The sequence below is a fragment of the Schistocerca americana genome, chromosome 5, assembly GCF_021461395.2.
Source record: "Schistocerca americana isolate TAMUIC-IGC-003095 chromosome 5, iqSchAmer2.1, whole genome shotgun sequence".
NCBI lineage: Eukaryota > Metazoa > Arthropoda > Insecta > Orthoptera > Acrididae > Schistocerca > Schistocerca americana.
The window spans coordinates 243,009,818-243,036,970 of NC_060123.1; positions in this window are offsets into that span (position 1 = coordinate 243,009,818).

The following is a 27,153-nucleotide window of genomic DNA, read 5'->3' on the forward strand; positions in this document are numbered from 1 at the left end:
TTCGAACCTGCGACCGTAGTGGTCGGGCGGTTCCAGATTGAAGCGCCTGGAACCGCTCAGCCACACCGGCCGGCCACTGATATCAACTTCCATGTGCTTTACAAGACGTAAACAAACGAAAGAACATGACTAAGGTTATTTGAAAAGATTTTGTGTTGGGGCAGAGAGTTTCTTTGTTCAGCTCTCGCAATGCGACATACACCAATTAAACATAACCATAGTCATGCTCTTTGGTTTACTTGCGTTATGCAATGACCATGGGAGTTGTTACCTGTGGCAAAGTGTGTCAAGTGGCACAAAATTAACATCACCGGAAAACATCGTTACGTTCTCCATAGTAATGCACGCACCAAGAACAAAGCAACAGATACTAATAACTGTTCGAAACTAAAAATTGTTCGAAACCCGTAGTGGTATATAACTGCTTGACAGTTGTTAAGGAACAGAGACACTGTTGGGCAGGAATAATCACAGGCAATAATTAACGTAATATAGGTGGAGTGGTATGTTTATAATGAAAAATAGTGCAGATATCATCGCATGGGAAAGTCTGATAACGGACATAAAAAAGTTCACGTTTGACACTGGCAAAACTCCAAACATAAAGGTCGATAGCGGATTTTGAGTAAGAAATATGCTCTCCTTTGGCAGTAATGGACAGTTTGCACATGTTATTCTTGGTGGCTACCAAACAGTTGAGGAGTTCTTGGGGAACTCCTCTCTCAAGATGGATTTCGGTTCTTGCACGGTTCAGAGAGAGGGTGTTTGTTGAGAAACACGTCTGACAAGAACATTCCAGGCTTATACTTCATAGGGTTAAATGCGAGGAATACGCAGGCCATTCCATAAATTCAATATCTTCCCTTTCCAGTGTGTCCCACACTTTAGCGATCCGGTGTGGGGCGGTATTGCCATCCATAAAGAGAGAGTTGGGACCTATTGCACGCCTAAACAGACGGACATGATCCAGAATAATCTACTTGCAGTACCTTGCAGTGGTATTTGCCGATTGTTCACAATGCCTGCCCACACCATAACGCCTAGGCCATATCTATGACGTTCATGAGCATTGTGTGGAGAGCAACGTGTTGCCCTCTATCTTCACACTAACTGGCGGCCAGAATGGCTTGCCTCAGAGAAACAGGATTTCTCAGAAAACTGCTGACCGCAACCAACATGCTCCCTACACCGACGAACTCTTTCTCGACCATGGCGTGGTTGAAGTGGGATGCATTTAAGAGGCTTCCGAGCCTACAAACGAGCATAATTTAATCGCCGCGACACGGTTCTGGCAGACACACGTGTATCAGTAGAGATTGCTGGGTCTGCAGCTATTTACCCAGAAGTGAGAGGTCTGTTCCTTTGCGCCAGTAGGGCTACGTATAAATCCCCTTGCGTTGTAGTGGTCCGTCTAAGGCCAACGGAATGCTTTCGTGTGGCATTTGCGCCTTCAGCGGCCTTCTTAAATCGCGACATGACACTTTTGGACACACACATTACTGTGACCACAGTAGTAACGCTTTGACCGGCTCCGAGCCGTCCAACTGCTCGTCCCCGATCGTAAGCATTCAAATGTTGTGTTGCAGACATGTTGCCGTACCACACGCCATGTTACACTAATCAGTTCCACAACAATCGTCGTCAAAGACCGCACTGCATGAACTGTCGAATGCTTTCACAGTGTTCGTGGGCAAGCTTCGCTGCAGTTAACACGTCCCATCCCATCATTGGCCGGGCATTCCGTAGCAACTGTCGGCTGTGTCGTAGCAACTGGTAGTTGTTCCTTAGCAAGTGTCAGTTGTTCCTTAACAGTTGTCAAGCAGTGTACACTACCTAATCTATGGCTCAATGTCCATTCAAGTCACTTGTAAGTTATCTTTCTAGTTCCCCCACACATTAGCGTACACCTCATAACTAAAGCTCACATGTAAGTTTCTTTTCAGCTGTTGGAACCATAGGCGATGTATTAGAAAGAATCATAGGAATGACGTTACGGCAGCGAACAAAGAATACAACGGTGAGAATAATAAGCTGTAGAAGATGCCCATGTGAGCTGCGTTAAACAACTATTGTAAGGGTTATCGGAAGAAACTTAAATGGTCATATTGCTTGTGTCTGGAACTGTCCCACGTAGCAGCTCCTCCAGTTGCAATGGTTCCAATGGCTCTGAGCACTATGGGACTTGACATCTATGGTCATCAGTCCCCTAGAACGTAGAACTACTTAAACCTAACTAACCTAGGGACATCGTACAACACCCAGTCATCACGAGGAAGAGAAAATCCCTGACCCCGCCGGGAATCGAACCCGGGCGCGGGCCTCCAGTTGCAACACGTCCTTTACTGGGCTAACACTAAGCTGGTAACGACACTCAACAAGGTAATGGAATACCACATTAAATGTGCCTCTTAAGATAAGACTGCCATTTATCCTTTTTATAGCCTTGCGTCACGATGCAATCTCGGCCTCATTCGCACGTTGACGTCCTGGACAGAAAAATGGTTCAAATGGCTCTGAGCACTATGGGACTTAACTTCTGAGGTCATCAGTCCCCTAGAACTTAGAACTACTTAAACCTAACTAACCTAAGGACATCACATATATCCATGCCCGAGACAGGATTCGGACCTGCGACCTTAACGGTCTCGCGGTTCCAGACTGTAGCGCCTAGAACCGCTCGGCCACCCCGGCTGGCCCTGGACAGAAACAGCTGACTTAAAAGCCGTACCTCAGAGGTAAAAGGACCTAAGTCGAATTATCGCAAATTCGACTTAGGAGCATATTTGTAAATATACAGTGCTTCATATGTGACAGAAGGGTAGCAGTCCTACTCCAACCCATGGCTGAAGTAATCTGTTGTTCAAATGGTTCAAATGGCTAATCTGTTGTTCAAATGGTTCAAATGGCTCTGAGCACTATGGGACTTAACTTCTAAGGTCATCAGTCGCCTAGAACTTAGAACTACTTAAACCTAACTAACCTAAGGACAGCACACACATCCATGCCCGAGGCAGGATTCGAACCTGCGACCGTAGCGATCGCGCGGTCCCAGACTGTAGCGCCTAGAACCGCTCGGCCACCACGGCCGGCTAATATGTTGTATTAAGTCACATTACTTTCCTTTATTTTCTTTTCTTGTATATAAGCTATATATAAACTGAATGAGCTATAAACCAAAGACTCCGTCTAAAGTAAATTAACGTGTTGCTTTGTGGCAAGGATAATGTTCTGATGCATCGTTAAATATCTGTATGAAATAAAGTAAGAAATACGCTCTTCAGTTTATTAATTCATGTATCTTCATCCTTTTGTTTCGGAAAGCTGTAGCGTACGGAAGTGTGCTTGGATCAGTCGTACCAGCATTGTTAAAAATGTGTATTTTAACCGTTCATTAAAAGTATTATAAAAATTTATTGGAAAAGGAATATTTATTCGCACAGTTATAAGTTCAACTCCTATCTGTTCATCATTTCACTCGCCGCCACACTGTCACACTCAAGACTAAACACAATGGATTGACAGGCACCTATTCAACTTGGTTTCCTTATACTAAAAATATTGGGCTTCGTGTATTTAAACACCTATAGACGGCTCGACAGTTTCAATGGTTGCGGTGACTATTTGGTAAGACACACTACTGGAAGCAGCAGTACGTAATGCAAATTATGTTTATTGACTTTGAATGTAACGATACTCAAGATCTGTTGATACTGGTAGCAGTAAAAGTTTACCCAAGATTGTGCACAGATTCATACAATCTTTGGTGTGACGTCATAAGCGCGTGACTGCGTGTGAGATCGCTCTCTAAGTTTTCATCTATTTTTAGTTTTCAGATATATATTTTAACTGTTTTTGTGATAATATTTACTATATAAGTGACTTATTAGTGGTTTCTTCATTCACCTCTGCATTTCGTGTGTTGTGGCCTGATATTTGTGAGTGTTTCGTATCGAGCAACTTAACCTCTTACCCGTGTTTACATTCCGCGCTGACCAGTTGCAGCTGTAGCGGCGCATCGAAAGCTAAGTACTAATTAATTGTTTGTGTATAGTAGTTTATTTAGGAACTTTAGTAGTCTTCAACCGGTGTTCTTGGTGTTTTCCGGTGAAATAACTTCAGAAGAAATTTTTGCGAACTGCTTTCAGTTTCGTTACTGTCATTAGACGTTTGATTTTCTTTCTGTGTTAGTATTTTGTTATATTCTCATTTGTTGTTGATTAATACTGTCAATAATAGTAGTTACTTCCCTTGTAGAGCAAGTTTGTGATAATTGTAGTCAGTTTTTAACATCTTCTTATTGTAGTAGCGGAACTTAGATAAAGTTGTTTTCTTGTTTCAATAATTGTAAAATTTTACCATGAGTGAGAAGTGTGGGCTTTGCCGTAGGTTCGTGAGTAGTGGATTGCGGTGTGAGACTTGTTCGAAGTATTTTCACTGGGGGGAATGCAGTGGGGAAGCCAGTGGGCATTCTGGTGAGATCCTCTCCTGGAACTGCAGGTTATGTAGCAAGAGTAAGTTGATAGAGGAGCAGGAGCGTAAGATCTGTGCCCTTCAGGTGCAGTTGAAAAACGCACAGGAGGAGCTAGATAGGATGAGGAGGGAGAAGGGGGTTGGGGAATGGGAGCTGGCTGTTGGCAAGAGATCTGCTAGGAGAAGGAGATTTTCAGATAGTTTTACTATTGGTGTTTGTAATAGATATGACCAACTGTCAGAGTCTAGTGGAGAGGAATCTCTAGTAGCTGTAGATGTAGGAAGTATGCAGCAGACCTCAGCAGTTACGGTGGCTAGGACAGTTGCAAAGTCTAAGAGAAAGAAGAAGGTTCTGCTGTTAGGTAGTTCTCATGGTAGAGGTGTAGGCCAGCAGTTGCAGGAAGTTTTGGGGAGTGAGTACCAGGTCACCAGCATTGTGAAGCCTAATGCAGGATTGGCTCAGGTGACTTTTAACATAGGGGGGTTATGTAGGGATTTTACTAAAGAGGATCAGGTAGTGATTGTGGGTGGGGCTGGTAATAGTATTGATAGGGATGGGAAGTATGACATAGATGGTGACCTGGAAAAGATAGCCACTCAGACTGGCAACACGAATGTGCATTTCGTGGAACTGTTTCAGCGTCACGATCGGCCTCATCTTAATATAGCCGTCAGGCGTAATAACATGAGACTTGGGGGTGCGCTGATGACAGAAGGCATGAGTCACATTTCAGTGGTGTCGGTGGAGTCTATCAGTAGGACGGGTTTCACTAGACATGGCCTGCACCTCAACAGGTATGGGAAGGGGAGGTTGGCAAAACTTATAGGTGACAGCATAGGTGGGGGTGGTGGGATCACTCATGGGAAAATTCCGGTAGTTGTGGGTGTTAGAGCTGTACCTTTTTTAGATTGAAGTCAGCTGATAGGTATTCCTGCTTAAGGGAAGTCTCTCTAACAAAGAAACCACTTTCTACAAAGCTTGGGTATCCGATTAATGAGGGAATTAGTATATTTCATCAAAATATACAAGGTATTCGAGATAAAGTTAGTGAACTGCTTATAGATGTTGACTCTGAAATTATTGGTATATCTGAACACTTCTTAAATAAGGAGATAATTCAGAGGCTTCCTTTACCAGGATACAGGTTGGCTGGCAGCTTTTCTAGGAGCTCTTTGCGGTGTGGGGGAGTAGCCATGTATGTGAAAAACGGTATCCCATTTGAGTCAATTGATGTTTCAAAGTACTGCACTGAAAAGGTGTTTGAATGTTGTGCAGGTGTGGTTAAATTTAGTGGAGCTAAACTTCTTACTGTTGTTATTTATAGATCCCCAGACTCCGATTTCACAACATTTTTGCTAAAGCTAGAGGAGGTTCTTGGTTCACTTTATAGGAAATACAAAAAGTTAGTTATATGTGGTGACTTCAATATTAATTGTATAAGTGATTGTGCAAGGAAAAGGATGCTGGTAGACCTCCTTAATTCATATAATCTTATGCAAACCGTATTCTTTCCAACGAGAGTGCAAGGGAACAGTAGAACAACCATAGACAATATTTTTGTTCATTCGTCATTATTAGAAGGGCATTCTGTTAGCAAAAAAGTGAATGGCCTTTCAGATCATGATGCACAAATTTTAAGTCTAAAAGATTTTTGTGCTTCAACACATGTTAAATATAGTTACCAACTTTTTAGGAAAGCTGATCCAGTTGCTGTACAGACTTTTGTAAACCTTATCAAGGAACAAGATTGGCAAGATGTTTATAGTGCTGATACAGTAGACGATAAATATAATGCTTTCCTCAAGACTTTTCTCGTGCTCTTTGAAAGTTGCTTTCCGTTAGAACGTTTAAAACAGGGTACTAGCACAAACAGGCAGCCTGGGTGGCTGACTAAAGGGATAAGAATATCTTGTAGAACAAAGTGGCAATTATATCAAAACGTTAGAAACAGTCAAAATCTAAATGCAGCAGCCCATTACAAACAGTATTGTAAGGTGCTTAAAAAAGTTATTAGGAAGGCAAAAAGTATGTGGTATGCAGATAGAATAGCTAAGTCTCAGGATAAAATTAAAACCATATGGTCAGTCGTAAAGGAAGTGGCTGGTCTGCAGAGACAGGTCGAGGATATAGAATCAGTGCGTAGTGGGGATGTCCGTGTTGCTGATAAGTCAAATATATGTACAGTACTTAATAATCACTTTCTGAATATAGCAGGTGAACTAAATAGAAACCTAGTCCCAACAGGGAATCATACAGCGCTCTTAGAAAAAAGTGTTCCGAGACTGTTACCTGAAATGCTCCTCCATGATACTGACAAGAGGGAGATTGAGTTAATAATTAAATCACTAAAGACCAAGAACTCTAATGGATATGACGGGGTATCTAGCAGAATACTGAAGTATTGTTCCACGTATATTAGCTCAGTACTTAGCCATATCTGTAACTTTTCCTTTAGCAGTGGTCGGTTTCCTGACCGATTAAAGTACTCGGTAGTGAAGCCACTTTATAAAAAGGGAGACAGGGATAATGTTGACAATTATAGAACTATTTCTATGCCATCGGTGTTTGCTAAAGTTATCGAGAGGCTTGTATATACAAGGTTACTGCAGCATTTAAATTCACATAATTTGCTGTCAAATGTACAGTTTGGTTTTAGAAATGGCTTAACAACTGAAAATGCTATATTCTCTTTTCTCTGTGAGGTTTTGGACGGATTAAATAAAAGGTTGAGAACGTTAGGTGTTTTCTTTGATTTAACGAAGGCTTTTGACTGTGTTGACCACAAAATATTACTGCAGAAGTTGGAACATTATGGAGTAAGGGGAGTAGCTTACAATTGGTTCGCCTCCTACTTTAAGAACAGAAAGCAGAAGGTAATCCTCCGCAATATTGAGAGTGGTAATGATGTTCAGTCCCAATGGGGCACTGTTAAATGGGGCGTTCCCCAAGGGTCGGTGCTGGGGCCACTGCTGTTCCTTATTTATGTAAATGATATGCCTTCTAGTATTACAGGTGATTCAAAAATATTTCTGTTTGCTGATGACACCACCTTGGTAGTGAAGGATCTTGTGTGTAATATTGAAACATTATCAAATAATGTAGTTCATGAAGTAAGTTCGTGGCTTGTGGAAAATAATTTGATGCTAAATCACAGTAAGACTCAGTTTTTACAGTTTCTAACCCACAATTCAACAAGAACTGACATTTTAATCAGACAGAATGGGCATGTTATAAGCGAGACGGAACAGTTCAAGTTCCTAGGCGTACGGATAGATAGTAAGCTGTTGTGGAAAGCCCATGTTCAGGATCTTGTTCAGAAACTAAATGCCGCTTTATTTACCATTAGAACAGTATCTGAAATAAGTGACATTTCAACACGAAAAGTAGTATACTTCGCATATTTTCATACGCTTATGTCATATGGTATTATTTTTTGGGGTAATTCTTCTGATTCAAAAAGGGTGTTTTTGGCTCAAAAACGGGCTGTTCGAGCTATATGTGGTGTAAGTTCGAGAACCTCTTGTCGACCCCTATTCAATAGTCTGGGAATTTTGACATTGCCCTCACAGTATGTATTTTCTTTAATGTCGTTTGTTGTTAGCAATATTAGCTTATTCCCAAGAGTTAGCAGCTTTCACTCAGTTAATACTAGGCAGAAATCAAATCTGCATGTGGAATGCACTTCCTTGACTCTTGTGCAGAAAGGAGTGCAGTATTCTGCTGCATCCATTTTCAATAAGCTACCACAAGAACTCAAAAATCTTAGCAGTAGCCCAAACACTTTTAAGTCTAAAGTGAAGAGTTTCCTCATGGCTCACTCCTTCTATTCTGTCGAGGAGCTCCTGGAAGAGATAAAAAATTAAGCAAATTCCAGTGTTACATTCTTGATTTTCTTTATTTAAACTAACGACTTGTTTCATTTTATCTGTTTCTACAATCGTGTTATAATTTCATGTATTGACTCGTTCCATGACCATGGAGACTTCTCCTAAATGTGGTCCCACGGAACAATAAATAAATAAATAAATAAATAAATAAATAAATTATCTTTAAAAGTTTCTCAACTATTTTTTCCAATCAATTTTTCCAATTATTCAAGCAATTATAAATCCATTACCATTTCCGCATACCTACTCACCGTGTTGCATGGAGATTCGGTCTTTTAACACTGCCTAATTTGGCAATAGGCTGGAGCAAGGCCTGCGCCTTCTTCCACAAATGAAACACTGAATGGGGTTTACAAACATAGTCTTCACTTTAAATTTAACTCCGAAGTATGAAAATACTGTTCCCTCTTATGGAGAGTAAGTAAGTAACTTATTCTTATTTTAACCCCAATCAGCTGTGTTTATTGCTTTTTTGCCACACCAGATGATGCTGGCCTACGTTGTCCGGATATTCTTGATACGATATTGCAGCGCCTGTTTCAATCCGATTTACTATGCAAAGTTCCATGTCCAAAGGAATAGGCACTGCGGTGACTACAGCCTTTACGAAATACATTAAATGTATTTGCAATTGCAAAGATGGACATCCATCAGCTATGGAATGGAATGACGACAATGAAAATTTATGTTGCACCCGGCCTCGAACCCGGATTTCCCGCTTATCGTTAGCTGTCTCCTTACCATTTTTTTGTTATTTGTTTCTTTTAACTATTTTTTAAAATGAGAATTAATTGAAACCCTCTGATGCTGACAGATGTTGTTGATATACTTCGATGGGGACAGCTGAAAATGTGTGCCACGACCGGGACTCGAACCCGGGATCTCCTGCTTACCTGGCAGACGCTTAATCCATCTTCTTTTCATGTTTACCACTTTTTTCCTTTACCACTTTGCCACCTTGTTTTTTTAGAAAACAAAAACGAAAAAAAGGAAAAAGAATTTTGGAAACTTTTTTTCTTTATATATATATATATGTTTTTAATACAAACGGATAAAAGAAAGCCGTTACTCTTCGGCTACATAAACAGAATAACAGAAAGTCGTCCCGTTACGACGTAGGGATGCTCCATACTATAGCCCGCTGCGAATTGTTCGATGACTGTCATCTCGTTGCTGTGTTGTTTCCGTTGTTTGTTAACTCTCACAAAAAAAGGGGAACTGAAAAGGGGTGCGATGGTTATCTTCTCATGTCATCGATAATCCAGCTGCGAGGCGGTTTCTGGATTGCGCTCCAAAGAAAATTAGAAAAATATTGCCTATATTTAGGGTTCTTGACGATCGCACAATGTCGTTCGTTGAGGTAATACCAAAAATCAGGGTCTGTCTTTTCGCCATCACCGAATAAGTGGTGAACAGCGTGGCCGCTAATCCTCGTCACAGAGTTCGTTTTTGCTCTTGGGAAATAAATCTCGTTGCGGAAAAGAAGTGATCGGGTAGTTATCCTGTCGGGAGTCTTGCGTGGGAGAAAAGCCAATATCTGACGCACCAAATACGAAACGTCCTTTGCCGACCCGCATTCGAAACGATGTTCATCCGTGTCAATCACTTGGCATGTGGCACACAAGGGTGAGTCGGCGAGGTGGATGTGATGTAGGAAGGACTGGCACAACTATTTCCCATTAACAGTTAATACCATGCAGATTGCACGTCAGCATCAAGGGTGGTGGCATTCACTGCCTGGGGTGTTTGCTTTCAATCACATTCGGCGTCCTGTTCAGTTGCATGGCAGCATATATCGCCTTCGTCATCATCAAGCGTGTGGGTAGTAGTGCGGTATGGATCTTAATTCAAGGAAGAAATGGCTAATGTAGAAGAAAGATGCTGGGATCTCCGATATCATCACAGGGGGTGTGAGTGAGGTCAGTCGTAAGGCCTCCAATAAGAGACTTGTGAGTCACGTCGGGCTCCGTCGCCACAATTGCAGGTGACAGCTGGCGAACAGGGCCTTCGCTCTGTTCTGAACATGACAAAGGCCTAAACCCCCTCTGCTCCTCGGGAGGGTTAAGGACTCGTAACGAATCTTAAATGACATGCCCGTATTAACAAGGATCCCAAAACCGCCAACATGCGGTGAGCTAGAGTAGGTGGGGTACGTGACACCAAATAGACGTTAGCATATCGCGTCCGTTGCAGGAGGTCTAGATGTCTAAGACGGTGGTCACTTATTCCTGCCCTCATCTGTTTCAATAAACGCCTTTAGTTAAGGGATGTTGAACGCTTCAAGTCAGATGTGAAATCAATGCCAAGACAGCGAATTGTGTCACTGATTCGTAGCGGTGCGACGCTCTCGTCGGATAGACCTCTGCCTATAGATAGGGCGTGTGATTTGTGGAGATTGAGATTGCTCCCCGATGCCGCGCCGTAGGTCGCCACCCACGCCAGTGCTGCATGAACATCGTCATTACTGCGAAGGAGGAGTCCCAGATCATCTGCATAGGCAGTGCAGCAAAACGTGTCAGGCGTTGTCGGAGGCCGCAGAGGAGTGGTTCCAGGACGAGGACGTACAATATCGTCGAAAGAGGGCGGCCTTGTCGCACCGAACGCTGGATCTGTATCGGCGGCGTGAGACGGCCGTTAAATAACACCTTGGACGTCGCGCCGCGTAGGAGACGCATCAGTACCTCAACTATGATGTCAGGATACCCCATGTGTCGCAGTACCTCCATTAAAAATGTGTGGTCAATTCTGTCAAAGGCCTCGCTAAAGTCGAGTGAGGCCAAAACTCCGGGCAGTTGGAGAGCTTTGGCTAGCGCGATCATATCTCGATATCGGCACAGTGCAGTCGAATATTATGGTTACCTCCTAACGACGCCTGGTCCTGCGACACAAAACATTATACCGATAGCTTTAGGCGTGCCGCCAGGAGCCGAGTGAAAATCTTCCTGTCACTGTTGAGGAAGGTGAAGGGGCGATAATCACTGATCCTGGATCCGCCTCTTGGTTTTTGTATGGGCACAATCAATCCTTCTAGGAACGCCCCAGGGATATGCGTCGTGGGAGACATAAGATCGCGACAAATATGTCCATGCTGGTGCTAGAAATTGTTGATATGTCCGATAAAATTCCAAATGAAGGCCATCAGGTCCCGGGGACTTATGAGCAGCCCCCGCCTGTATTGCTTCAATGATTTCCTCTTCCATCTGCAGTCAAATCCGCTGCCGCTGTCGGAGAGATCGTGTCATAGGTGAGTTGAGAGACTTCGGCGATCACCTCTGGGGGATGTCGGTGTTCCGAGTACAGCCTAGCGTAGTGAGCGTGAAGGGCGTTCCCTATATCGCGCTGGGTATCAAGGCGTCGTCCGGCTTCCGTCGTGATAGCTTGGATCAGTGTCCTGCGTCGGCGCCGTCGTTCTGCAATGACGTGGTACATGGACGGTTCCTCCTGGGCCACTCTGTCTTGAGAGCGCGCTCTGACGATCGCACACTCAAGGTAGCAACGTGTTAATGTGATGATCTGTGCCTTGACACGGTTCGCCGTCATCTGCCTTGCAGGTGAGTACGGCAATGTTGTACATTTCCTTAAGATGCTTTAGTAAAAGTCCATGGTATGTCTCTTCCATGCTGCTACATCTCGTCCGTAGCCTATCAAGGTCTTCCGGGGGGCTGGTTTGGCGCAGAGTAACCACCACGACAGAGTAGACCGGTAGGGGCCACGCCGGCGGCTGCAGGAATCCCACGTGTTCTGTATAAGGCGGCGACATTCCTGAGAAGCTAGGTGGGCGACGTTCAACTTCCAAGGACCACGGCTGTGCCATACCTTATGGCGGCCGAGGGTCATGGCGCAGATGTAGGCCTCGTGGTCAGAAAATGCTGTGGGCCAGACTTCGGCAGCTCTCGTCCCCACAACTATGGAGCGCGAGGTGTAAATCCGGTCGATGCGTCTGGAGGAATGGCTGGTGTAGTGCGTAAATCCAGGCCGATCGCCGCAAACATGTTCCCACGAGTCCGCCAATTGCAGATTATTTATAATTGTCGCAGGTTCTGTGCAGGGAGAATGATGTAGTAACTGATCCTTAGGTGCTTGGCTACAGTTGAAGTCCCCTCCGAATATCAAGGCGTCCTGACGGTCCATAAAGAAGGGCGTGATTGTATGAGCGAAAAAGGTGGATCGTTCGCGACGGCGACCAGATCCTGACGGCGCATAGACGCTAATACGTTTGACTCCTTGGGTAGTGAGAGCCATGCCTCTGGCGGGTATACCTTCGCGGAGGAGGATCGCCACACCACTGCCATTGGCCGACGCATGTGAGACCCAAGTCTTGTAGCCATAGGGTTTCTTGAAGTCTGGGACATACACCTCTTGAAGGAGCGCAATGTCGATGTCTGCTGCATTGAGCAGATCCTGTAGTATCGCTAGTTTATGTCGGGCACGTATGTTGTTGACGTTAATCGTCGCTAGACGGTATGTTTAGTCAACCAGGTTGGCAATTGGGTTGTTTAGGAGGCCAGGTGTGGACGGCAGGGGCGGCCCCACAGAGGCTGACGATACAGCCGTAGTCATTGTGGTTTGTCGGTGCTGGATACAGCCGAGGGAGCATCTCTGCCCTCGGCATCCTCCGGGCGCTGTGGCTCATTCTCATCATCCTCCGAAGAATCAGATGCAGCAATTGGTAACTGTTGATTGGTGGTGTCAGTAGAGCGCTCGCGCGCATGTTCAGTAGGAGAAGTGATGTTGTCAGACTGAGACTCAGAAATTGTATCCGCCGTAGCATCGCGATGGGAAGGGTGAGTTGTGGTGGTAGAGCCCTGAGTGTCGTCCGACGCCGGATCTTCGTCCTGGTCGCACATCCGAAGCAGGCAATAATCGGATGGCGTATGGCGCCGTTTCTTGCGTTTTCGAGGGGACCGTTGTTTTCGGACATGTTGGTCTGTGTCGGAGTGCGGGCGGCAATCCTCTGACGCGGTCTCCATTGGTAGGATGGCAGAAGTCGGGACAATTTCTGGCTCGACTTCCATCTTCTCTTTAGGCTCGTCTCGGTGGCACAATTGATCACCGTCTCAAGGTAATTCTGCCGATGACGTCGTGGAGGGGGATATGCTGTCCGCCACACTGTCATCGACCATTGACTGCAATACCGTGTTTCGATCCTGGGCAGGAACAGCTGTTGCGGTTGCAGCCGTTGCATACGTGATGGGGAGTAAAGTAGGTGTTGCCGGGGATGGAACTTCACCAATCGGTGTCTGAGTCAGTCGGCGTTGAATACAGGCTGCAGTGCCTGCTCCTTTGGACATGCACGCATGTCCAAAGGAACTTTGCATCGTATTCGGAATAACACAGGCACTACAATATCGTATTTATACGCAGGCACTGGCCATGCGATTTTCAAGTAAAATGTCTCAGCTGTACGGGAATATACATGGTGGATGTGCGAGCACAGATCGTTGACGACATATAGAACTTTGGGTCTGGCACGGAGAGCCTAATGGTAAGGCGATCGCTCTCGATGAGAGGGAAATCCGTCTTCGAGTTCCGATCCGGTACAAATTTTCACTGTCGTCATTCCATTCTACAGCTGATGTTTGTCCATATTAATAATTTCTAATACATTTAATGGATATTCTTGAAAAAATATACGACATCGATATCACGATAATGACCCTGGATGTTATATACGACTACTTAAAGCTTCGAAATTCGTTGAAAATAGTATTTAAAACACCACACAGATGACTGGAGATAAAATAATAAGCGAATAAGTAGTTTTTATTTGCCATAATAAAATATGTATCACTACGGGAGCAACACGAAGTACATTCTGCCCTTGACCACTGTAGGGGAAAAAGTACAACATCATAAAGGACTGTGTCCACTGGCACCAGGATATCATATGCGCATACTGATGGGTCGCAGTGTTTGTGAATCATTTGTCTCCGTCATTGGCGATCACATGGCGCTCAGGAGACTTGTGTGTGCGCCTTCTGTTTTAAATCTGCAGGCAGTAACTTTGCTGACTTTAGATGTGAACAGTGTTTGCAACATTCATTGTTTGGTACAACAGTATCCCACGGACGAGGATGAACTCCGGTTGAACAACTTCAGCCATTTGAACAGGGTCGCACTGCGGGCCTGCACGACGGTATCGACAGATTGCTGCACATCCTGTCACTGTTTCCAACAGTGGTCTGTGAAACATTCCCAGACCAGTTTCTGGACGTCCACGTCGCACAGACGAACGTTGAGATCGACACACTGTGCGAGCAGTGATGGCTGACCGGGCATCATCCACGTTGCACATGCTGTCCCATCAGGGACCAATGGCAACCGTTTGCTCGTAGCAGAATTAAAATCACGTGTGTCTCTGGTCAGGCTACCACTAACACCACAACACCGCCAAGAAGAATTGACTGGGGGCTGTAATGGCGCTCTGTTGTCTTCAGTGACGAGAATAGGTTCTGACTGCAAGCGAGTGATGGACGTACCCGTGTATGCCGTACAACTGGTTAGCCGCCTATTCCAGAGTGCATTCGCCCGTGACACACAGGTCCCCTACCCAGGCTTCACGGTGTAGGGGCCATCAGTTGCAACTCACGGTCACATTTGGTTTTTCTACAGGGTAAAATAATCACTTCCTGCTATATTGCACAGGCTCTTACTCCCTGATAGTACCATTTCTTCGACTGGATGGTAGGATACTTTTTCAGGACAATGTGCGTCCACATACAACTGATGCGGCGCAACGATCTCTTCGTTGTTTGCAACTGCCCTGGCCAGCAAGATCTGTTACAGGATGCCATTGGGCACCTTTATGACCATTTGGGTGCGAGAGTACACGCCTGCGTTACCGCCAGAGGCGGGTGCTCTGTGTATTGATGGGACTGTTTAGCTACCCTTTGCTACGACGTGTTTACTTCATTTGCTTCGAATTTGTTATCATATACAATAATGCACTAGCTGTCACCTCACGAGTCAGTAAAATTGCGTTGTCCTTGAGGGTGTTGCAGTTTAACCCAGCAATGTGAGTATGGAGCCAACGGCCTTAGAGCAATGGTAACACCGATTCCCGTCATATCACCGAAGTTAAGTGCTGTCGGACTTGGATGGCTGACCATTCGGTCTGCCGAGCGCTGTTGGCAAACCGGGTGTACTCGGCCCTTGTGAGGACAATTGAGGAGCTACTTGATTGAGGAGAAGGGCTCAGGTCACGAAAACTGACCACGTGCCCTTCCATATCCGCCTACAGTGACGCCTATCAGCTGAGGACGACCCGTTGGGCCTTCCAAGGCCTGTTCGGAAGCATTTAACTTTAGTTTAGTTTATTTGGAGTGTGAGTATAGAGGTGCAGAGACGTCGTTCTAGAATTTACAGTATTATCCACATAGTGCAATTTCTGTAATCATTCTGGGGAGTGCAGAGTTGACATGCATTTCGTCTTCTCTTACTCTATTCAAAAATGTAAGTAACACTATTTACTGCGCAACAAATGTTGTACAACTGTCTGACAAGTGGAATTCTTACATTTTCTCGCTTACGAAGTGCGACAATAAAGTAATGAGAATGATTTTCTTTGCAAGATGTGGCAACCGTGCAGGCTTGCGTAGGCACAATATCTTTGACCTTGATCCATAAGCTGCTTCTAGTCCAAGTGGCACATCGATGGAACTGCTCTGTCGTGAGTTGTGCTGTAATAAGTTAACACGTGTTTGTGTCTCTCGTCACGAAAAATGGAACAGCACAATATTGCGCAGCGGTATGCCATTTCTTTTTGTGTTAAATTGAGTGAAAACGCGACGACAACTTACGGTAAGCTTCAGAAGGCTATTTGAGAGGAGGTTATGTCAAGAGCTCAAGTTTTTCGTTGGCATAAATTGTTTAGTAAAGGCAGAACGAATGTTAAAGATGAAGACCACAGTGGACGACCATCAACCTCACAGACAGATGTCAACTTGGCCAGGGTGCGTGAACTCGTACGATCTGATCGAAGATTACATGTGAAAATGATCGCAGAAGAACTGAACGTCGATCGAGAAATGGTTCGTCTAATAATGACTGAACACCTTGGTACGAGAAAGATTTGTGCAAAAATGGTCCCCAAAAATTTCACCCACAACAGCGAGAAACACGGAAAAATGTGGCAGCCGATCCGTTAGAGCAAACGGAAATCAATCTAGAATTGATGAGCCGTGTTATCATTGGTGATGGAAGTTGCTTTTTTAAGTACGATCCAGAGGCAAAACGCCAAAGTTCGCAAAGGTGCTCAAAGGGATCACCCAGACAAAAATGCTCGCATGTCAAAGTCAAAAGTGAAATGCATGTTCGTGTGCTTCTTTGATTCCAAGGGAATTGTTCATAAAGAGTGGGTGCCTTTTGGACAAACAGTTAACCAATATTACTACGAAGAAATTTTAGAAAGACTTCGTAAAAGAGTTCTTCATGTCCGTGCCAACATTGCTGATAATTGGATTCTGCATCACGATAATGCGCCATCCCATACTGCTCTGTCAGTACAGCAATTTTTAACCTCAAAACAAATTTCAGTACTACCACAGCCACCTTATTCACCAGATATCACTCCGTGCGACTTTTTTTTCTATTTCCAAGAGTCAAAACGGCGGTCAAGGGATACCATTTTCAAAGAAACACAAGATGTCCAAAAAGCTGTGACGAGGGTTTTAGAGGATATTACAGAAGATGAGTACCAGAAATGTTACCATCAATGGCAGAAGCGCCGGAAAAAGTAGAAGGGAATTACTTTGAAGGAGACAACACTAAACTTGAATAAACGGTAAGCAACATTTTTTTTTCACATCATTACTTTATTGTCGCACCTCGTATGTTCAGATCTAAGGCTAGTCATTTCTGTTGGCCTCAGCAACAACTAACGACTTTAAGACACCCTATAAAGGTGTTATTTTGTAGTATGTGGCAGATGGGGTAGGAGTTGGTTCTCAGTAGCTTACTAGCAAACAATAATTCCTTGACGATGAAGTGAAACCTGTATTCGGTCTGCACGGTGTAGCCGCGCGGTATCAGGCGCTTTGCCACGTTTCGTGCTGCTCTCCCCGTTGGAGGTTCGAGTCCTCTCTCGGGCATGGGTGTGTTTGTTGTCCTTAGCGTAAATTTGTTTAAGTTACATTAAGTAGTCTATAAGCCTAGGGACCGATGACCTCAGCAGTTTGGTCCCATAGGAACTTACCACAAATTTCCAAAATTTCGTGTATTCGGATATACGACTTAGCTCATTTGCTCATGTGCTATAACAGAACTTTATAGACTCAAGTGCATCGTTCGTAAGGATGAGTACAGAAAATTGTTTAACTTCTCTCGGTGGTCGTTCAATGCTTCTGCGATATTCACGCAGTCGCGAGTTTCACTCATAAGTATTGGCCAGAACCATATTTCCACGCACGTTTTTGCTACCGTTAAACCTTTATACTAAAGTTTCTAGTGAAAGTCTTTCAGTTTCTTTGTTTGCATAGAAATAAAAAAAAGCTGTCGGACATATCGGCTGAAAAGGCGGGAGTTGCCATTTATTCTTGTCTTCCTTGAACACGTTCAAGAGTTCTGTCTTAGCGAACGCTGAACGGATACTGCTTAAAAAAACGTTACAATTTAACATTTATTCGACAGTGGTCTCAGTATAAATGACCCAATAGTAAGTCTATTGCAGAAGGACGGCGAGGAAATCAATTGTGACCCAGATATCATCGTAGCATTTATCTAAAGTGACTGAGAAACGACGGTGAACCAGTGACAGTATGGCCGGAGAGTGATTGAAAGCTTGCTATCACTTCTCCACCCGGTCTCCCTCCAAGCAGTGACCGAACATTTTGCGCAAAGCTTTTTTTCGCCTTGCGACAAGATACGTGAAATCGTAATCAGTGACACGTACGTCCAGCACACAGACGAGGATACGTTATCGGGCTGCTTACACATCGAGGCCACGGTGGTCGCGTGATCTCAAGGCGGGCCGCCGCATATCACGAGATCGAGCCGTCTGCTACTTCCAGTTATTGTTCCAATAACAGTATGCGTATTTTCTGTCTCATTTGCAACTTCTCATGAGTTGATGGACGCAACATTCACAACTTGACGCTGTCGATATTATCCAAGTTCCGATGACAAAGAAAGAATTACTGGAAAGAACCTTTAACAAAACGCAGCAATTATAAACGAAGATGTGTACTTAATTTTGTGTTGTATTCCCTAGCAGAACAGTAGAACCAATAGATCAGAGTATTGCAGATGTTAAGGTACCTCGTTGCTTCATGTAAAGGAGACTATTTTCATTGTCTCCCTGCAAAATCTGATGCTTCGTTGATGTGTAGGTTACCTCGTACATGCGGGCTGTGTTACAACCCCTTTGGTTGTCTGCCTTGCTGGGATCGTCACGAAATCGTCGCAACGGCGGTAATTCTTCAATGATAAATGAGTACTGTGTCTGGATTATTAATATTCTACTTGAATTACGCACAAGTTTATTTCGAATGCTGAACTCACCAAGTTTGTTTTATTTAGCACAATCATCGTGGCGTATTGAATTTCAGAACAGTCTGCATAGTTTTAATCGCATTCACAGCATGTTTTAATGTTGCGTCTGTCGACTTTCGCTCAAAGATCACAAGGGTTCCATTTCGTTTTATAAAAAGGATGATGGACGAAACTGAGTTCACATATCTGGTATGAGACCGCAATGTTTCTATTCCGGCCATTATTGCTATCGTTTGCCAAGCACTTCAGTGTGAATTGCAGAGTAGTTATATAGATGTAGATCGTTTTATGCAAATAACTGGTCCAAATCTGACGGCTTCTTTACAGTGATTATTTTGCTGATTCACGTCTCCGCAGGGCTTGAGAATGTCACAGCTCATAAAAAAGGTACGAAAGTGTTCACATTAGTAAGGAATTGTGTGTCGTGTTGCGTTAGTGCACGACTGTTTTTGATCATGTCTTTACGCTGTGACGATGTTCATCAAAGCTATCATGGCTGTGACAATAGACCACAGTTTACCACAGACATGTAAAATAACCGCAGACAAAAAAAACAGTCGGGCTCTTTCGCAGCCTCTCGGGAAGCAGAAGATACGTTTTGATCTGTGAAAGTAACGGACGTTGACGAATATGGACTCAAACGGGTACTACTTTGAAGGCAACACTGACATACTCAACATATTTAATACACTCCTGGAAATGGAAAAAAGAACATATTGACACCGGTGTGTCAGACCCACCATACTTGCTCCGGACACTGCGAGAGAGCTGTACAAGCAATGATCACACGCACGGCACAGCGGACACACCAGGAACCGCTGTGTTGGCCGTCGAACGGCGCTAGCTGCGCAGCATTTGTGCACCGCCGCCGTCAGTGTCAGCCAGTTTGCCGTGGCATACGGAGCTCCATCGCAGTCTTTAACACTGGTAGCATGCCGCGACAGCGTGGACGTGAACCGTATGTGCAGTTGACGGACTTTGAGCGAGGGCGTATAGTGGGCATGCGGGAGGCCGGGTGGACGTACCGCCGAATTGCTCAACACGTGGGGCGTGAGGTCTCCACAGTACATCGATGTTGTCGCCAGTGGTCGGCGGAAGGTGCACGTGCCCGTCGACCTGGGACCGGACCGCAGCGACGCAAGGATGCACGCCAAGACCGTAGGATCCTACGCAGTGCCGTAGGGGACCGCACCGCCACTTCCCAGCAAATTAGGGACACTGTTGCTCCTGGGGTATCGGCGAGGACCATTCGCAACCGTCTCCATGAAGCTGGGCTACGGTCCCGCACACCGTTAGGCCGTCTTCCGCTCACGCCCCAACATCGTGCAGCCCGCCTCCAGTGGTGTCGCGACAGGCGGAATGGAGGGACGAATGGAGACGTGTCGTCTTCAGCGATGAGAGTCGCTTCTGCCTTGGTGCCAATGATGGTCGTATGCGTGTTTGGCGCCGTGCAGGTGAGCGCCACAATCAGGACTGCATACGACCGAGGCACACAAGGCCAACACCCGGCATCATGGTGTGGGGAGCGATCTCCTACACTGGCCGTACACCACTGGTGATCGTCGAGGGGACACTGAATAGCGCACGGTACATCCAAACCGTCATCGAACCCATCGTCCTACCATTCCTAGACCGGCAAGGGAACTTGCTGTTCCAACAGGACAATGCACGTCCGCATGTATCCCGTGCCACCCAACGTGCTCTAGAAGGTGTAAGTCAACTACCCTGGCCAGCAAGATCTCCGGATCTGTCTCCCATTGAGCATGTTTGGGACTGGATGAAGCGTCGTCTCACGCGGTCTGCACGTCCAGCACGAACGCTGGTCCAACTGAGGCGCCAGGTGGAAATGGCATGGCAAGCCGTTCCACAGGACTACATCCAGCATCTCTACGATCGTCTCCATGGGAGAATAGCAGCCTGCATTGCTGCGAAAGGTGGATATACACTGTACTAGTGCCGACATTGTGCATGCTCTGTTGCCTGTGTCTATGTGCCTGTGGTTCTGTCAGTGTGATCATGTGATGTATCTGACCCCAGGAATGTGTCAATAAAGTTTCCCCTTCCTGGGACAATGAATTCACGGTGTTCTTATTTCAATTTCCAGGAGTGTACGAACATAACTTTGCAACTTCAGTTTCGTTTGTGTGCTGACTGACTTGGCACTCAACATTTCCGGATGAGCGCAGGAATATATCTGCAGTAAACTGCCAATGAGCTGATCGAGTTTCGTGATTCCTGTCAGAGTGTTGGGATACAGTTCATGGTCGAAGAGCAACCGTGCGGTGACATGTCAAGACAAACAGAACTTCAGTAATGCGGGCATCCTCCTTCCTTTTGTCTCAGTTCTTCTACGTTAACTAAAGAATTACCGTGCACCATGTGGTGTGTGGGGGCGAATACTGTAAGAAACAAGCAAAATTAATCTCTGATAAGTAGTCACACGTTTGACTCCGTGCCTGGAAGTGTCATTTTGCAGCAACGTTTTTTGTCCCCATGTTTTTTCCTAAATCTCCATAGAAATCATTACTCTAGAGACTTTCTCTAAGAAAAATTGAGCTCAATCCTGTACGAGAACGACCTGCTGCCACGGACGCCTACTCGTGCGGTGCTTCTCAATCCGGAGGCATTTTTTTTTTTTAATCTTGGTGGGGGGAGAATTTCTCACCGCTAGCATCTGGTTGGAAAGGGAAGGAGAGCTGACGATGAACAGTTACTGATAGACTGTCCGCTACCGTCCCGTGTTAAATTTCGTGCCTCTCCGCAGCGTCTAATGATAGAATGGTAGCGATGCACCCGTTGACCATAGCCAGTAAGCTCAACGGCTCATTAAATGCTGTTCGACAGATACATTACGTACAGGTTGTATCCACAAACATGCGTGAAGTGCCAGACATCGATCTCAATTCAAATCTCGTTAGAGAGCAGCTAGGAGCGATAACTGATACGACTGCACAGACGGATGTGGAAAACTTGTGCTTTTATGAAAAAGGGTCTTTCAGTAGGTATCGTGTGTAGACACCTGTCAGAATTAAGACGTAATACAATACGGAAAGATTGCTTCACAATAAAATATTGAACCAAATTAAAAAATTAAACTACATTTAAAAGAACATCAGTTCATTTATGATAGAAACATATTCAGTCGTTGAAACTTTGTCTAGCAACCAGTGACGCGTCTTTTCTTTGGCCACTTCTTAACTAAGGACTGGTTTGTAACTCTACTGCTGTATTACGGTGATGAACTGTATTATTCTTTATATTTTGTACATGAGGAGGGTGAGAGGACGCCGACGTAGCCTCTTTCGGTGAAAACGAACGCAACGAAAAAAGTGCTCGCTCATGTCATTACAGACAGCTGTGCGACTGCCCTCTTTTGACGATGTAGACAGTTGCTCGGAACTCAGATACTCCAATAGAGTGGCTTGTGTCACTTCGTAACCACGTTTTCGCAACGCAGTCAGTCTCTTTCCTTCGCTTGCATACTCACAGACAAGTAATAAGTGGCTACAAATTTCAGTAACGCAGGCCGTATGATAATTTTCGACGCTGGGCTGGAATAAATACTTGTTATGTTTCCTCCTTTGCGGATATTGCTAACAGTAACATCTTAAACATAGGTGCAGCGAAAAAACATTCGTCGTCTCTTACAAATCTAACGCAAGACTGTGTGACTCAACGGAATTGCAGCATGGTAGAAACGCACGGTCGAAGCACATCTCTTGAAAGCTTACGAGTAACAGTGACGCAATTATCTGCGAAAGTCTGAAGAGACGGTGCGCCAAGTACTCTCGCTGCCACGTATCTTGCGCTTCTGCCACGAGCGGCAGATCTCCGCAGTTCAGATACAGTGTCGCCTCACCTCGCCTCCACGGCACGTTTTTTCTGTAATCGTCCGCGACGTGATGGTACCAGCCTTTCAGCCTTTACTGCCGCGCACGTGCCATACTGGATTGCGAAATACGCTGGTTGCTTCGGTACATTTTCTGTTTGGTGATGAGTCACTAAATTTCACTACACGTAACAAAAGAACGAACAGCTGATGAAGAGGCACAACTGTGCGACATCGGCCTTTCTACTAGAGGACAGTTCTTCGAATCGAATGACCCGTTGCGCGGTGAAACACTGGATTCTACTGACAAGAAGGCTAACTCATATTCCCACTGGGTCAGCTTGGTTTGAGTTTCCCCCAAATCAGCCTTTGCATTGCTAGCACGGTTCATACATTCCTTCACTCTCGCAATCTACAGGGCTTTTCAGTTAAGGCGTTTTCTCTGTATCATTATTTAGATAGGGGAACCAGCAATCGTTGCCCTTACCACGGAGTTATGAACAAAGTTTATTTCATTATCGGTCAAATTTTTGAGCGGAGTGGAAAAAGACTCCCTAGAAATTACGCAATTAATTTTTTTCCTAATTTTTATAGCCAAACGAGGAGTGTAAATGGGCAAATGGGGTATCAAATTGACTGGCGTGAGTTCTGGGTTTGCAATTATATTTAACTGCTTTAAAAACTAATCCAGCTAATTAAGAAAAACGTAATTAGTGATTTGAGGGAGAACTGGGACATTTCACGAACAGCTGCTGCTAGCTAAGTAAATGAAATGTCAAAAAATATAAATTCACAGCATAAATTTAAACTTCTCTGTTTTCTCTTGATTAATGTACGCTTAGGGCAACGGCCTTGCCGCAGTGGATACTCCAGTTCCCGTCAGATTACCGAAGTTAAGAGCTGTCGGGCGTGGCCGACACTTGGATGGGTAACCATCCGGGCCGCCATGCACTGTTGCCATTTATCGGGGTGCACTCAGCCTCGTGATGCCAATTGAGGAGCTACTCGACCGAACTGTAGCGGCTCCGGTCACAGAAAACCATAATAACGACCGGGAGAGCGGTGTGCTGACCACACGCCTCTCCTATCTGCATCCTCTTGAGGATGACACGGCGGTCGGATGGTCTCGATGGACCACTTGTGACCTGATGATGGAGCGCTATAATGTACGCTTAATAATTATAGAGTATCGACCTGTATTTCAATGAACGAAGATGGTTTGATAGGTCTGATGAAAAAGCAAGAACAAATGTTTATTTCTTAAACAAATCACCTTACTTCTCGACGTCGTCTCCCTTGAGGGATATACACTTGGTCCAGTGATCCTCCACCTTCTTCATCCCATCAGAAGAATAGGTTCTTTCAAACTCTGCAAAATACTCGTTGAGTGGAAGCTTCACTTTCTCATTTGATGACAACTTCTTCCCGGTACGCCAAAGTTTCTAAGTTGGGTAACAGGATGAACTCAGTTGAGGCTAAGTCTGGTGAATAGGGTGGATGAAGAACTAGTTCAAATCCAATTCATGAACTTTGGCCATTGTTATCGCTGATGTGTGGGATGCTGCGTTATCATGGTGAAAGAGCAATTTTTTTACGTGCCAACCTTGGTCTTTCCTCGATCAACGGAAGTTTCAGATGATGAAGCATAATAACGTCCAGTTACGGTTCTGCCTTTTTCCAAGTACTCTATGAGGCTTATTCCTTAGCAGCTAATGAAACGGTCTTTGGCTTCTTCGATGCACTTCCACCAGACTTTGTTGTTTTGACTGCCGTTTTCACTTTGATGTGTAATGATGGATCCAGATTTCATCAATAGTGACAAATTGGCACAAAACATCTTGCGAACTGCGATTAAACATTGCCAGACATTGTGATGAAATGTAGTTCCGGATGCACTTTTGGTGGACTCTGAGCAGTAGCGGCACCTACCTCGCACACAGATCCTCCATCGCCAACTATCCGTTCAGGATATTGTACACTCACTCATTTGAGATGCATACATTCTCAGCAATCACACGAACTTTTATCCGGCGGTCTTACAGTACCATATCATGGATTTTGACAATGGCTGCCTTTCTTGTGACCTCAATTGGACGACCGAAAAGCGCTTCGTCTTCGGTGTTTGTCTGACCACGTTTAGGTTCGTTAATCCAAAAGAAATTTATCTTCACTGATGGTTAGAGTCAGTGTGAAATTCGCCCAATTCTGTTTTGATTTGTGCGGCAGTGCAACCCTTCAAATGAAAATCTGTAATAACAGCACAAAAATCGATTTTCAACGTGTTCAATGGCAATCGGCACACTACTCAGTTCAGACGGCTCTCACCAATGAACTGTTTGCTCAACATTGTCGATATTCCGTACACAATCCTTGGAATAATCAAGCTTACCTGCTATTAAGGCTAGGGTTTTCGTATCTAGCTGGGATCTCGGAGGGACACTCTGAGATGGGTGTGTAGAAGTGAAGTAAAAATTTATTTGATGTAAATACTTTTTATTTAGAACACAAGTACGTGGCACTTTGTGCGGCAGAAGTAGTTGGTACACCACATTTTTAGAAAGATTTCACCTTTTTCAGAAAGTCGTTTTCCCCTTTCAGTATTTATGCACGTCAGATTCTAGTGACTGCAGTGTAAGACTGATTATACAGCCCTCGGCAGCAGTCAGTTACTGTCTTCAGCCCACCGGGCCGACATCAGTGAAAATACTCTTTCCAAAGTGGCGTTGTGTGCAGGAACAGAAAACAAATACTCGCATAATTTTAGCAGCTGGAATTTGCATTCAGGATTTTCGGTTTTCTTAAGAAAGTAAATCCACCTTTCTTGCACGGAGTGTTTAGATTTCCATTTTTCCGAGTCACGCTTAGCTTCTGAAAAGCTCTTCAGACACATGTTCTTGAAAATAATTCGCCTGAAATCTTCACACCATTTTTAGTCAGGTGTATTAAAAGTGTTTTCGATCATCTGCCGCTCTGGGGTTTCAAACAGTCTTTCGATCATCTGCCGCTCTGGGGTTTCAAACAGTCATCCTATCAAATACATGGTATTTATTAAAATAAACAGCCCATTTCTCTAAGTGAGCAAATGCTATGGTATAGAAAGCAGTTCACCCTTCCTCAGATTTTGAAATCAAATTATTTCTTGGTTAGGGTTCTTATTCTATAATTTGTTCAATTTCATCTTGGTTTGCATGAAAATAAAATTGGCAATCTTCCTTTTATTCACACAACTTTGAATGTGGAATAATATATTTTTTGTTTCAGTTATCAAGACCTTATTCTTCTCCATCCTTTTTATGTATTTTTTTTTAACAGAGCCAAGTTTGACTGCAGAAACATGAAGTAAATTTCACTGATTGGACTACTGAAGAAAATATGAAATTATTTTAGGTGGCCTGTTTTCGGCGGCAAAAAATCATTTTAATGGAATTCAGAGCTTAAGAATTCTCTCAATTGCGGGCATTAATGACAGCCATCTTGTTTTTGAGTGAGATTGAAGAGTCTGATGACTGACATCAACGTATAAGCAGAAATCTTTCAGCTTCTCTGTCCATATCGTTTATATTGAAAAAAATTAAATATTTTTATTACGATTATTTCGATGTCGACAGCTAAGACTCCAACAGCGCTTTGCATAATATGTTGGAGAATATGAGCAGGTCATCCAATTCCTTCTACATTTTTTCCTAATTCTTCTTTAATTTGGTGAAACACATTCAATGAAACCCTCCGACGCTGGCATTGGTATTGTCTCCACAAAATGCAATTAATTTATCTAATGGAATTTGCAGTTGTGTTAAAGCGTTTAGACAAAACTTTGAAACTGTCTCCGATGTTTTGTTATTCATCGAATCAAACTTTATCAGGTTCTGATGGATTCCATTGAAACGTCCCCTTCAAAAAATTTATAAATGATTGTGCTGGTAAACCCCTTACGTTATTTGATTTTCAAACAGCTTATGCTGATCATCAATAAACTGACACACAATATTTTTACCGCAACGCAATCTGACTTTCAATAATCCCTACAAAAGAATGGCCCTGACTAACAATAACCTATACCTTTCATGAATCGCTTACATCACAAAAATCTTTGTTATTTGAACTACTGCAATACAGCGAGCGCAAATACTGCCAGCTAAATAAAAGATTCTAACTACTGATAGGCATACTTAGCAAATGAAAGATTTTGATAGAGAACAAACAATGTATTTACCTCAATAGTGTTCAAAAGTCATAATATATATATCAGTTCATGACATACAGTCTTGGAAATTTATTGTCTCTGATGGACACACATCCAGATCATCCGCTCTCAAAACTCCGCCATCTCTCTCCCCACATCCACCACTGCTGGCGGCTCACCTCCAACTGCGCAACGCTACGCGCTGTTAACAGCCAACTGCCCAACACTACAACAGCGACTATTCCAACAATGCCACCCAGCCACAGACCGCACACGGCACAGCCAGTGCTTTTCA